At 33.8% G+C, this 15,329-nt stretch overlaps 1 protein-coding gene across 2 annotated transcripts in view; it reads right to left on the reverse strand.

Annotated features, from left to right (window-relative positions):
* Positions 1-15,329, reverse strand: part of KCNH7 (potassium voltage-gated channel subfamily H member 7) — a 478,778-nt gene that overhangs the window by 150,878 nt on the left and 312,571 nt on the right. The window lies entirely within an intron of this gene.

The raw sequence follows: 15,329 nt of genomic DNA on the forward strand, positions 1-15,329 counted from the left end.
CATACTGGTAAAGATTTCTTTTTCCTGTTTTCTTTTCTTTTTTTTTGGCTCCAAAATTGGATAGTATGGCATATAATGTTATGTCTGTCTCAGAGTGGTTGATTCACAGAAGGACAACTAAATATAAACTTTAAAGAGCAGATGTTAAAAATTAAAATATTAACTATAAATATCACATTAAAATATTAAACTTTAATTGTTAGGTATATAAACTCACTAGTAGTAAAAACTGCAAAGTAAAACAAGAGGATATAATTTTTCTAGTCTTCAATTTTGCAGTAAATGAAAGAAAGCATAACATCTAGTGCTGGCAAAGAATGCTGGGGAGCATTCTGACATTTTGGTGGTGGGATTGCAGATTACTACAAACTCTTTGGAAAGTCTTCAGACAATATCTATTAAAATGAAAAAACATACACTTTTATTTTGACTCAGTTATCCACATGTGGGATATTGCAAAGGCATAAAAATGAGAAACAATTGGATTATCCATTAGAAGGAGAATACTGAATAAATTATGGCATTTTTATTATTTGGAATCCAACGATATTCTTTAAAAGGTTGCTCAAATATAATGTTAAGTTAAAAAAAAGCAAGTTTAAATTCCACGTGTTCACATAATTTTCATCAAAATAAAACAACAGCTTATATTTGTTCATATATTTGTATTGAAAGTTTCAAACTTTTAATGTTGACTAGCTCAGTGGGTGGGTTTGGAAGTAGGGAGGTATAGTGTATTGCATTCTTCTTTATATATCTTTTTTTATGTCAAGCATGCATTCGTTTATAAACTAAAAAAACTAATAAAGTAAAACTTTCACTCCTCAAATAACATAAAAACAGAGGACAAAGTATCCAAACAATAATCTGTCATTTTTATTGTCCCCACAGTAGTCTAGGTCCACATTACCCATGGCTTTACAATTACACACTGACCTTAAGTCAGTCAACTTAAATCTTTGAGTTGCAATATTAACTACCTTCTTATATTATTTAAATGTCATAGACACCATTATCTTTAATAGATTTACTATGAACTTTTCCTCAATGCATTGAAGATGCTTCTAAAACGTGGAAGAACACTCTCAAAACTCACAAACATTTCTCCATGTTGAGTATACTCTTCCAGTGAATGGTTTTTTTCTATATCCACATATTCAATTCTGTCTTCAGTCCAATGACTCCTAAATATATATCTCCAGCCCAGACCTCTCCTCTGCATTCCAAAACTGTATATCTAATAGACTCATCAACATCTCCACTTGAAAGACACCTTACAATCTTATAACAAGTCCAGTTTCATAATCTGACCCTTCAAGCCCAGGCTTTTGTTTTTCTTCTTCTTCTTTTTTTTTTTTTTTTTTTTTGTGAATGGAATCCATCCAGTCATATAAACCTGAGATTTAAGGACCATTCTAGATACTGTTCTCTCTCTCCCACTCATCCCCAATATTCCATTAATATCAATCCCTTAATTGTGTTCATTTCGCCTCCTGAACGTCTATTTTCATTTCTCTCATCTTCACTGCTCCTACATCTTTCCAAGATACTATACTGGTTCACATGATTTCCTGCAAAAGAATCCCAATCACTCTTCACATTTGTACCTTTATTGTCTACCCTTAAAACTAATAATTTTTATCTTTAAATAATAAAAAAATTTTATCTTTTAAAAAATTCAGAGGATGGGCACATTGGTTTATGCCTGTAATCCCAGCACTTTGTGAAGAAAAGGCGTAATGCTCTCTAGAGGTCAGCCGTTTGAGACAAATCTGGGGAACAGAGCAAGACCCCCCATCTCTACAAAAAAAAATAGCTAGGTATGGTGGTATATGCCTGTAGTCCTAGCCACTCGGGAGGCTGTGGTGGGAGGACAGATTGAGCCTATGAGTTTGAGGCTACAGTGAGCTATGATTGAGCCACTGCATCCCAGCCTAAGTGATAGAGAGAGACCCTATCTCTAAAGAAAGAAAAATTAATATATGATTATGTAAACTATTGCACAATTCCACTCTTCCCCTGTCCTCTCCTGCTACCAATAACTTTCTCTTTGGGGACGGAAGACAAAACTATCTCCATCTTGCAGCTTCTTACTCTCTAGAACCCAGTCATACGGAATTTTAATTCCCCTGGAGGCCTCTGCTTCTTTCAGATTCATGGCTTCTTTCTGTTTGATCCTTTTTACTTCACCTACTGAGCTCATCCTTTAGATTTCAGCACCAAAGTGATTTCATGGGGAAGCTTTTCCTTCCTTCTGAACAGGTTACCACCCCTTTCATAGCTTTCACCACAGTTAATAACTATGCACTTGTTGATTTTCTGTTTAAAATTTTTTTCCATGACTGGACCATAGGCCTCAGAAGGGCAGGACCCCAGGCTATTTTCCTCACCATTGAATCCCAGCTCTGACCGAATGACTTGGCATGGTAAATGAATTCTCACAAACAGATTCTAAACTGAGCTCAGAATGTGCTCAATTTTGACTGTAGGAAAACTAGACTATTTAATTGCTCTGGTCACTATCTTTAGAGAATTTTAACCTCCTGGAATTGTACTGACTGACATTTAACAAAAAATATTGATTGAGTAGAACTCAACAGTTCATGGAAAAGGGCGAACTCTGTACCATGTCCTCTCTATTTGATTTCACTCATCTATGAAGTTTATGTAAAATACCTGTTACAGAAAATTTGAGAATTTAAGAAGGCCAATTTATTATTATAAGCTTTCATTTGTGGTCTAGCAGTTAATAATGATACAAATCATTGAAATAGAATTAAACATTTTTATTATTAATTATTATGGACATATAGTTGTACACATTTATGAAGTACACATGATATTTTGATACAAGAATACATTGTGTAATGATCAAATCAGTGTAATTGGGATATCCATCATCTCAAGCATGTATCATTTTTCGTGTCAGAAACATTCCACTTCTACTCTTTTAGTTATTTTGAAATATTTGATAAATTATTGTTAACTATTGTTGCTCTAAAGTGCTACCAAACACCAGATCTAATTCTTTCTATCTAACTGTATTTTGGTGCCCATTAGTTATCCCCACTTTATCCACCACACCCTACCCTAGTACCCTTCCTATCCTCTGGTAACCATCATTCTACTACTTATCTCTGTGGTAGAAGACATGACAATATACAGACAAACCACAAGTACAATCAACATTAAACTCTGGATTAATAAGACAAAGACAAGAGTAACCAATCTGCGCAAATAAGATTAAGTAACAGTTCATCGTGATAACTGTTTTGCAAGCATTCTTACATATCTCTACTAATAACTTTTATATTCTCAAGTAAATTGCCAAGTTGAAAATCAGTGAACTGCATCCAAGTCATTTGATTAGTCTTTAATGCACATGAAATTGAGTTTTAAAGCAGTTTATAAATCAATTCTGCAAGTTTATTACAATGCATTGAAAGTCAATGACTACTTTTGTTAATTTTTCATCATTTACTTCACACTCCTCCTTTAAAAAACAATTCACTGGCTTTCTTAAATTAATGACCACATAGGCATTTAGTTCATTCCTATAGTTTAGTCATATCCAGTGTGGTACAGATGGTCTTTTCTGCATCACTAGGTTAATAGGACCATGTTATATTGCATTACAGATTTAGTTGTCTAACTGTAGTTCATGCGGAAAGAATGCACATTGAGAATTTTGCTCAATGCTAGCACTTTCAGGCATGAAATATAAAACATAGATGAGTGTAATCCTGTTATGGATCTTAACACTGAAAAACATCCGTGCAAGTTAAGTCTTCAGATTTTATTATATTTGATTTCTAATTTGAATAATTAAAATAGATACTATTTAACCTATTTACTATAATGCTCAATAAATGTGAAATAAGAGAAACAGAAAAAGGTTTTGCACACATTTTTACACATTTCCAGAAAGAATTACAAGTACTGGTAAATGACTTACATGATTATAATTTTGTTTAAACACATCCTTTTCATCTAAGAAGGCATACAGTTGTTAATATACATGAATATAATTATAGTAGTTACAATTAACTACTAGTATAATGTCTTTCTCAGGACATGTCATTTTTGTGAAGATGCTGAATATAAATTTGGAGGGCGCATCTTCATCAGTCCTGTCATATATAACTAACAACTTTGTAGTTCTCAACCAAGAAAACATAGATATTCCCATCATCTTTCTCTGTGAAAAGTCTATAATTATAACTTTAATGTACACATGCAAAAATGTTAAATATTTTGCCAAATTCATACAGAAAATTCATGTCAGGTTAGCATAAAACAGCAGTTTCCTTGACTTAATTTTAGTTTTACCCAAGGTTTGGTGTTTTCTTGGGTCATAAATAGCCGCATGAGAATCTAATGAAAATCCTGATTTCTCTTTGAAATAAATGTAGATAAATGCATACACACAATTTTGCTTATGATTTCAGAAGTTGAATAACTAACTCCCCTTCTCCAACTAAAGCCCTTCAACATTGACCTCCCCTAAGGTCCCCAGGATTCGTTGATTCTTTATATTCCTTTTAGTTTTAAATTTATTTGCTGACATATTTGTGCTAGTCACATTTCTCATAAAATCATAATGATCACAACTACACTTATAACCTATCTCCTGTGGTAATGGGGCTTTAGAAATTGGCTTTACTAAACTTTTCCAATTTGAGAAGACCTCATCAATCTGCTGCTATTATTCTCTCCCTCTCCCTCTTTCTTTCTCTCTCTCCCCACTTCTTTCCTGTGTGAATTGATTCTCATCTATTACAGTTTGGAAGTAAACTATTACACCCATTTTTGACTCCAAGCAATTCTTCTAACTTAAGACTACATTTAGGGATATTAGAAACAATAATTTTCTTGTGGAAAAACAAAAAAAATCTGCAGAATTCTCCATCTATTTTCAATCATTGATTTTTCTCACAACACAATGGCAAGTTTCCAATCATTTCCTTCATTCAATTTTTCATCATTTCTATAAATTCTTAGAACCTTGATTATGTCATATTTTTACTGCAAAAACCCAATTAAATATAATTAGAAGCAGTTTATTCCTGCTTGGTTCCGCTAGGTTGAAGTATGGACTGAAAAGTAGAGAGAAACTTAAGTTCAAGTAGTCAAGCAAATTAGAGACCATGGTGAAACAGGAGAGGATCTGTGTGGGGAGTAAAGTGAGGTTTGTTGTAAAGGCCATAAGCAGAGATCTGTCCCCTCACAAAGGGTTGGGGTGGTGGGAGGGTATCTTAAATTGGATTCCTGAGAGTAGATTGTGAAAAGGCTTATTGAGGGAGTACTCTCATGTCTATTATGTTATGTCTATTAAAAAGGCAGGATTAAGAAGAGAAAGTTAAACTGCTTTTCATATGCAGCTAAAGCTTCGGCCAGTCCTCCTGGAGCTCAAACGCAGGGATACGCCCTTCAGAGTTCTGCCAAATTGAAGTCAGAGTACCTGTCCTTTGCTTCCCTGTATCTACCAGTCACTGGTTAAAGCTACACCATGGGAAAGGCCATAATGCTGGGTAAGGTAGTTTCCTGCCTTAGACCACAATTTCTAGGGAGAGGTAGCAGTGCATCTGGAACAGCTGATATTTCCAGCAGCCGGGCTGTCTCAGCCCTAAGGAAGATGTCTGGGCTTAGGGCCACAGCATCCAGTACAGAGAGAGAAATGTAGCCATCTTTTGGCCTGAAAAAATATGATCTGAATTAAGCCTACAGTCACCTATTATCACACAAAATAAGGATGTGTGAATTGGTATCTGTGTACCTTTCTAATGTCAGAGTACTTACAAGCCTGACATTAAATCTGAAGCCTTAAAATCAGTGTGAGAATTTTCTCCAACCACATAACCCTGGATTTGCAGAGAAACACGACTTTAACTCCTGAATCAGAGAGAGAAGAAAATCAGATTTGGTGGGATAAACAGAGATAATGACTAACATAGCTGCCTTTTTCTTTTTTGGAAGAAAATTTTCATAGAGGGATCCTGCAAGGACATGAGTCTCTCCTACTCCTACATATGTAGGAAGGTATATAACATTGCCTATGAGCTGGTAGAACAACTCAGAATATTGTCAAAGAAGGATGTAGATAGCAGCTAGACTGGGAAAGATTATCATTCAATGTGAACTCAATTTTAGCCAAGTGGCTACCCTGATTAGTGGGTGACAAATGTTCCACTGTAGCCAGAGCAGGCCTAGTGTCAGCGATAACAAAAGATCACCAGGGAGTCTACTGACCTAATAAACTCGAAGCTAGATACAAGGTTCTCTAAAGGAGCAGATCAGATCGGTAATGCCATGAAAGGCTAAGAATCCTGTGACATTTCCTAGGGTATTAGATACCAGAGAAAAAAGCAAGATCTTACAGTGAGCAGTAAGGATGAGGTCTAATTGGAATCTGTAAGTTATGTGAGTTAAAGGCAGTAAGTGGAGGTTGGAGGAGTCAGTGCTGTAGCAAGGCATGAGAACAATTACAGGAGCTGCAGCAGCAACAGAGCACTCCCGTAAACATGTTCACAAATGTTGACGATATCTGAGGGACACTGCTTGTGATCTGGCTGGGTCATCACGAGAGCAAAGAAGCAAGAAACATGAATTTGGATAAGGGGGATAGGGCAGAAGACAGGACAAAGTGGTGGACTGCTTTCAGCCTCTTAGGGTTAAAATCTCTCAGTGAGAGGGGATTGGGAATGAAAGCAAACACAGCAGCAAAATATACACCTAATTCAGTTTCTATGCGCTTAAAATAACAGCTTAGTAAATCAATGCATGCAATACCCATACTTTCTTTTTGATAGATTCCTTCTGTTTGTAAATGTCAAATTAAAAACTCCATTCAAGTCCTGTGGAAGTGATAACGTCTTAACCAAAATTGAGCATGGATGATCATGTAGTCATCACATAAACAGATACTCTCTTGATGGACTTTTCCAAACACAAATGGAACAGACACCAGTTACCCAAATGCTGTATGAATAGGGACTGCCCCTGATTGGGTGTTGCTAGGTAACAAAATTTTCCAAATTATACTCACATGGGGGCTCTCTGATGTGGATATACCAATTTGGGCGTTCATTAACATCCATTGTTAATGAGGAAATAATGTATTTTTTTCAACTACTAGCAATTTTCTTGACCTTAGAAATAGACACTTTGTTCAAATCCTGGGGGTTGGGAAAGGCACATGACATAAAATTTATTGCAACTATGACTAAACTTTCCTCAGATTTGTTTTTTGCAACCATGTCATGTTTCCTTTTTCATCAAATTTAATCTTTAAAAAGAGGAAACTTCAAAATGCAGAAGAATAGTAAACATTAGTTACAGTGTAAAACCTTTAATTAAATTCATCTGAATAACAGATTGTTTCTATAGTAATGCTTACTGAATGGGAAACTCTATATTACTATTGCAGCTCTTCATCTTCAAATTAAAGAATGACTTTCAGCTCCAGTGGAGAATAGTAAAAACACTGTAAAAGCACTTTTATAAACCAGCTCTATGGAAAATTTCTTTGTTCCTTAGCTTGAGGTCTAAAAACTGAGATACAAATTTGAGGGAGTAATGTAGCTATTGAGGCAAATGTGTATTTTACGTGTCAATTATCCAGAGTATTGAGTCCAAAGCATATGAATAAAATTTTAGTGGCTTAAATTAGCTAGATAATTGCCTAAATTATCAATTATATTTTGTGTGGATAGGTTTAGCTTCAGTTGAAGCTTTTAGAATAATTCAAAATTTTAGCAAGCGTGCAAGTAAAATTATCTTTGATTTGGAAAGTGTAATTTTAATCTTTTCAAAAATAATGGATGTCCTTTATAGTACTTTAATAAGATTAAATGAAAAAGTACACTTTAAAAAAATACTATAAGATGCTTCAGAAATTTCAGGGTTTTTTTTTTACATTTATTTTCACTTAAAATTATTTTTATAGTTCTATCTAAACATTCATTAACCTAGACCATGGTTTTCAAACTTTCTTGGGCATCAGAATGACTTGAAGTGTTTGTTAAAACACGGCTTGGTGAATTTCTGAGTTTCTGAATCAGTTGTTCTGGTGTAGGGCCCAAGAACTTGCATTTCAAACACATTGCAAGGTGACGTTGATGGTCTCACACTTGAAGAACCACTGATAGGCGATCTGAGTAATGCCCATTCAGTAGGAAAAAAGTAGCTTAATTATTAAATGAAAAAAATAACTTTTTATGTCTTCTACAAATATGTACTGGATACTTACTATTTGCAAAATATTAAGTCTATATGAAAGAAAATAAAATGTCCCTGCTATGAAGTAGAGCTGTAGGGTTATGGGCCACTTCGAATAAGATAAAGATGTTCTCCAGTTTTCCAGTCTTCACTTCTCTCTCTATTTTTTTACTCCTGGCCTTCTTCATTCATGTTACTTGTTTACTAAGCAAACAGATGTGACCAATGTGGTAGTGGAGACAGGTATGAGGTATTATGATGTCACAGGGGCAGGAACATGTGGACTCATGTGGGCGAGTCAAGCATCTGCCACAGATGAAGAGTCCTTTGGAATAGGTATGCTAGAAGGAGGAAAGCATTTTAGTAGAGGGGACACCACATGATACAAATTAGGTGGCATAAAGTGAATGATAGTTTCAAGGAATCCCCATTAAAATATGGGATGTGATGGGAAATTAGACTGAAGAAGTATCAGAAGCTATATCATGATAGATTGATTGTATTATGCACACACAGGGCTTTGGAGTCTTATATTTTAGGCAATAGAGGACAATTGTAAAAGACATAGACAGTGGAGGATTATGATGTGATGTACAGCAAAATAACATGTAATCCTGAAGAAAAGAAGCTTAAAGCAGGAATACCTATTATGAGACTATTATATCAGTCCAAGAAACATGTGTTGAGGGTCTAAGTAGGACAATTATAGCGGGCTATGTGAGAGAGATAGTTAAGAGATGTGTTTCATAGACTTTGGCTAACCTTTGGTTGGGAGAATAGAGGATTAGATAGAAGGAGAAGTTTAGTATCATGCCCAGGTTTCTGGCTTGGGAGCTTTGGATAATGGTTCTATTCATAATTTATGAAAAGGAACAGTTTTTTGTTGGGATGAAATGGATGGTAGCTGAGGATGGAAAGGCAGTTCTTAGCTTGAAATGCTAAATCACCCAGAAATACTAAAATCTAAATGATATGTCTAGTGGGATATATGAGGTTGTAAGTAAGGCTAAAGAAAGATAATGAGCTGGAGATACTGATTTGTGAGAAGGTCTTTATCCTGTAAGTAAAGGATGAGGTTGCCCAAGCAGGGTATATAGAGATGACTAAGAAGGAAGGAATATTAAAAGCAGCTCCCAGGGGAGAAACAAACAGCTTTTAAGAGTAGAGTGAGAGAAACAAGCAAATGGTACTGAAATAGCTGTTACAGACGTGGAAAGACTCAAGGGAATGTGGTGACATGGAATGTAAAAGAAGGGAATCCAACTTAAGTACCACTTTTTGTTTAATTTAGGTTCCCCCAATCCCTTCAAGAAATGTTTAGAAAATTAAAAAGTGTGCATGTATCTGTGTGTGAATCAGAGTATGATACTAGATTAATGCTACAGAAGACATATGAAATTCAAATGTAGTTTTCAATAATTTAAAATGAAACAAAAATAATTTATCTAAAACAGTAAAAGTGAAAACCTCTTATACTTGATGACAGAACTCGGGCATTAATCACATAAACAAGAACGCATAATTTGTTTCTCCTCCATTTTTCACAAGTATTCTACATCATCAAATATTACGGCTGAAAAGAAGAGAGCACACTTTCCCATTACTATTGGCTCCTTTAAATGTGGCCCCTTATTCTTGGTAGGGAATGCACAATTTTCTCTTTCACTCTGTATTATTTCCATTTATTAGATTGCAAACTTTTTACAGAAGACTTCGGTGAGAAAGTGTTCAATCTCATCTTTTATTTGGTATTTATATCTATTGTGTAGCAATTAATTGGCTCAAATTATTCAGTACTTATCAAAATTTGATAAGATTTATCAACATAACACTTTCTTCTGTATTTGCTTCATTTCAGGGGACATAAGTCATCTAATTGTGGCTAATTCCATGTCTTCTACAGATAATAAGTTTGTGAAAAATTAGGTCTTCTCAGAGAAAACTGTTCACTTTTTTTGTGTAGAGTTCCTGGCTCTGAAACTAGGTATTTGTATGAGAAATGATCCACCACTTAATTCAATATAAAATAAGTCTCTCAGTTTTCAGAATATATGGAGCCCAATGTATCATAATGCCTTTTTATAATCCAAATTTTCTACTGTGTATTTACCTCCTTTTCTTTTACTTAATCTTCATAATTTAATACCTCCCTTTTTTTGAAGCTATGCTTCTTGTGTAGTCATGTCACATCTTTTCCTTTATTTTGCCTCTATTTCAATAGAGGTATTTAAATTTTCAGAAAGTCACATCTTCCCAAACACACAACAACCTTTTTCTTATTACTTTCACTGAAATCCTACCACTCTGAGACACGCACGTGCACACACATGCACACACACAATTACAAACACTTTGGTGAGAGAGTAAGCATTGGTTAAAGGGAAATGCCAGTTTAAAATTTGCCTTTGTGAATACCACTGTATACTTCTTTGTAACCACATTTTTATTTAAGACCATTTCAAGTGATACAGAAGCTGGTAGTTACAGTGTAGGTTTTGAAGTAATAATATTACAATTTTGAAGGTAAGACGTGTCTGCTAAAATAGGTGCATCAGATTTTTTTATTCTTTATTTTTTTAAAAGTGGCTATCACTGGGGAACAACAGTGTTTGAAATAGCCAATATCATTATTTTACACTGGTAGTAACATTATACTTCAAAGAAAAAATATCAGCAGGGGTTTGCCAAAGATGAGAAAAAATATGAAGTAGAAATTGGATAGTATCAGAAGGTACAAAGCATAATTTGTCTCTCTCTATTTTTTCTGCTTGATTTAACAATCCATTCTTCAAAAACTGACACCAAGTAAAAGGAAATCTAGGTCATATAATGACGGAAGGGTGTAATCAAAACCGATATACAGGTGGTAAATAAAGGGCCTTTGTAATGCTCTGGAATAATTTTATCTGCATATTTGTACTCTCTCCAATGATTCCCTGTATGAGTGATGGCTAAAGCATAGGGAAACCACTTAGGTTCACAAAATAAGAAGCAGAATCTCTACTGCATTTGTTATAACTTGTACATAAGACTTTATTTTAATCACAATATAAAGTTGCATAAATTGTGTATGATATCCCAGAGGCTACTGTAAAGACTATCTTCCATTTAGGAAATCAAGGTTTCAATTCTCCATTTACATTTCAGTTTTAAATAGACACATTATCTTTTTTAAAAGTCCCCTTCTCTGCCATGTTGCTGATGTACCCTCCTTTTTTCACTTCCATCCAATTTGATGGACCATGAAATACAACTATTCTGTGGGAAAATATAAGAATTTGAGAAGACAGTGAAGAAACTAAACTAGGTATCCACCATCTAAACAAATTACATTATTGGTATTCATGACAGAAATAGAAGTTGACATTAGAAGTGTACTCCCAGGAATCATTCATTAATGATTGCATTTGTTCGTGGAAAGTATAAGAAAATCAAAATAGTCATCAACTTTGGGATCAAGACTTTGGGGGTAAGAATAGTATTTTACGGTAGCTCAATTTTTTTCTAAATACGTCATCTGGAAGACTGATGAATTAGCGATTCTGATAGAGTTTTCTCCAAGTGTAATACTGTTCAGGGTAAAACATTTAGAGTACTAGAATCACATTACATTAATATATTTGTGCCAATATTGCTTTAAAAGAATAGTGTACTGTCATTTAGACATACATAAGGAAAAAATTGCTATTATGAAAAATTATCAGCTGAGGTATGTTTGATTTGGTATTATACTTAGGTTTACAAAATAGGCTTTTGGGACCATGTTTTTCATTATACGCATATTTTTCTATCTTAATTTATACACAGCGTAACAATTTCCTTTCTCAAATATTAAAGTTTTGTGATAAGGCTTCCAGCTTCCCATAGATAATGACAGATACCTAAATTACCAAATCCTCATGGACCATGAAATACAACTATTCTGTGGGAAAATATAAGAATTTGAGAAGACAGTGAAGAAACTAAACTAGGTATCCACCATCTAAACAAATTACATTATTGGTATTCATGACAGAAATAGAGGTTGACATTAGAAGTGTACTCCCAGGAATCATTCATTAATGATTGCATTTGTTCGTGGAAAGTATAAGAAAATCAAAACTGATATAAACCTTTGAGATTTAATAAAGGAGGAGTGAAATAAAAGTACTCATAAACCACGCCTATGGAGTAACTAGAGAAAGACAACTTATAGACTTTTATTTACACATAGGTGGGGGATTTGCTAACACCAGCAAAATTGGCTCAGAAGAGCACACTGCAATAGAGAGTCAAGGTGAAACTAAATGAAGAAAAGAGGAGTACAGAAGTCTCCCTGGAGTGAGGGAACACTTATTAAACAGAGTTCACCTTCAGCAGAAGAGGGCCTCACACTGAGTATGAAATCTCAAGATCAGGTCTGTAACATGAGCACCAGTTCCTGGAGAGACAATAGAAGGGGCTTAAAAAGTGCACAAGACCCGGATGCCCGAGTCGCTTACAATGGACAGTCAAGCAGGTTGGCATCAGACTGCTTGTCAGCAACAGTTCATGTAAGAAAAGAATGAAACAATATCTACCAGAGTCAGAAGGCATAGAATATGGACCAAATACTATGTCATATCTACCTAGGCTCTCCTTCAAATGTCAAAGTGATATAAAAACATGTTAAACACGAGAGAACTCTGAAAATATTTTACCCCCACACGTTTCCCAAAGGGGATATACTTCATCTAAGAAGCTGTGTTTGGGGAATCTCTGACAAAACGACAGTCATGAATACATTTCACTAGAAATTTGAGGCCAAAAGAAATGTAAGAAGTATATACACATTACCTACTTGACAAGCTAGAAATACCATATCCCAACAAAATGGGAGGCAGAGGAGAAGAAAATAGACAAGCTCACTGAGGGCCTTCCTGGTAACAGATGAGAGTCAAGTGATGTTGTTTTAAACTGACACACTGAATGGCAGGAGACTAAGGATACTCAGGAGCACAAAGATGAGCCTTAAGAAATAGAATATTTTTGATGAAAACTGCATGGTGGGAAGAAGAAGAAAAGGATTATAAGCTATTACATTGGTGCAAAAGTAATTGAGGTTTTTGCCGCCATAATTTTATTTTTGCTCAAAGTAGGGAACCAAAATATACTGACTGAGGAAAAGAGGAAAGAGTTAAGGAGAATATATAACATTTTCTTATAAAGATAACTATTGGAAAACAATATAAATTTTCCCAAATACCAAAAAATCACCAAAACCAGAATAAAACCACAACAAAAACCAGTTTTTAAAAGGGCAAAGAAAAGATAACATAATGAAATACTTCAAGAGAGTATATTTAACATAGAATATGTTAGTACCAAGAAAACAAACATATCAATTGCGTCAATAAATGTAAATACCTATTGTAGTTATAATCATTTAAAGTATGAGTTTTATTTTCTTATAAGCAATAAAGAAAAGCTTCACACTGCATAAAAACCGCACACTGTATAAAAAAGACACAACCAAAACAAAGGGAAATGACTAAAAGATGACTTTAAAATACAGCAAGGAAATGGAAAAAAGAAAAGACTCAAGTGTCATGATTTAAGATACAGTAGAATTTAGGTGGAACATTAGTAAACAAAAAATAAGATACTTTGTAATGCTAAATGCTAATTTATACTAATAACGTAAGATATGTGGCTATCTATGAAATAAACAAGAGCAGCAATATTCATAAAACAGAAATTGCAAGAGATAGAATGACAAATACCAATAAATATCCTAACAGTAGAAGACTTTAATACACTTTCTTAAATCCAAGACATATCTGGAGGACAGGAAATAAGTAAGGATATAGAAGACAGCATAATAATAAGGCAGAGTTTTATAAAGTAGATATCAACTTTTGTAGCTTGATATTCTGCAATATCACTTTCTTTTCATATTCACATGACATAATCATGAAAATTGATCAAATAATAAACAACGGGCAAATTTTAGACAATTACAAAAAGAGAAATAATACAAACAGGATTTTATGACTGTAAGACAATGAAACCAGAAGTTTTTAACAAAAAATAATACTTTAAAAATACTTTTCCGACTGGAAAACTAAAAACTATCTATATTAAACAACTCAAGTTAAAACCTAGGAAAACAAAAGTTGCATTTTTTCTAGGAAAAATAATATTACATTTCTAAATTTGTGGGGTATAGCTTACACAGTGCTTAGATAAAAATATATAGCCTAAAATCATATGCCAAAAACTGAAAGAGTGAAAATAAATAAATGTAATAAAAAAGAGGCAACAAAGTAAGCTGATAAAAACTGATTTAAGAAACATAAAAGCAAAATTTTGTGAGTTTGAAAACTAATAGAATTAAAAAACCAATAAAAAATTAGGTCTTTGGGGAAAAAGCTACTGACTAATCAATTTTAAATGGAAAAAACAATAATAAAATAAATGAGAAATTTCAAGAAAAAAAAACTATAGGAACAGAGGATTTTAAAAAATCATAAAATACTACCTTGCATAATTCTATTAAAACAAAATTTACATATTTACATGAAATAATTTCTAGGGAAATAATGTCTAGCAAAACTGAACCTAGTTAAGATTGATAATTTGAGTAGACCATTATTAAAGAAGAAAAATAAATTTGTCAAGGAGCTACTTCACAAACAAGTACCACAAATAAGTACCTCAATGACTTTACAGGGGAGTCACACCGAACTTTTAAAGTCTAGATAATCCTTAAACTATTTAAATGCTTCAATAGCATACAAAAAGGGGAAGAAACTCGCAATTATTTTTTGAAGGAATTATAATATTGATACCAACACCTTAGAAAATTGCACATATGCAGGCAAAAATTATAGATCACTCTCCCTATTGGATATTGACACAAACTGAAAAATTAATTTGAGTTAAGAAAACCCAACAATGTATTACAAAATGAAATATAACATGTCCAAATGTGACTTCTTCCAGGGATGCAAGAATGGTTTATATCAGTAACTTCATTTATAAAATGTATTAAAAAATAAGGAAAAAAATAATACACTCATTTCCACAGAGGCTAAAAAAGGCATTATACAAATTTCAGCACCCATTCTTAAAAAATTTAAGTCAGTGGAAAC

Source organism: Theropithecus gelada, chromosome 12 (assembly GCF_003255815.1).
Source record: "Theropithecus gelada isolate Dixy chromosome 12, Tgel_1.0, whole genome shotgun sequence".
Lineage (NCBI taxonomy): Eukaryota > Metazoa > Chordata > Mammalia > Primates > Cercopithecidae > Theropithecus > Theropithecus gelada.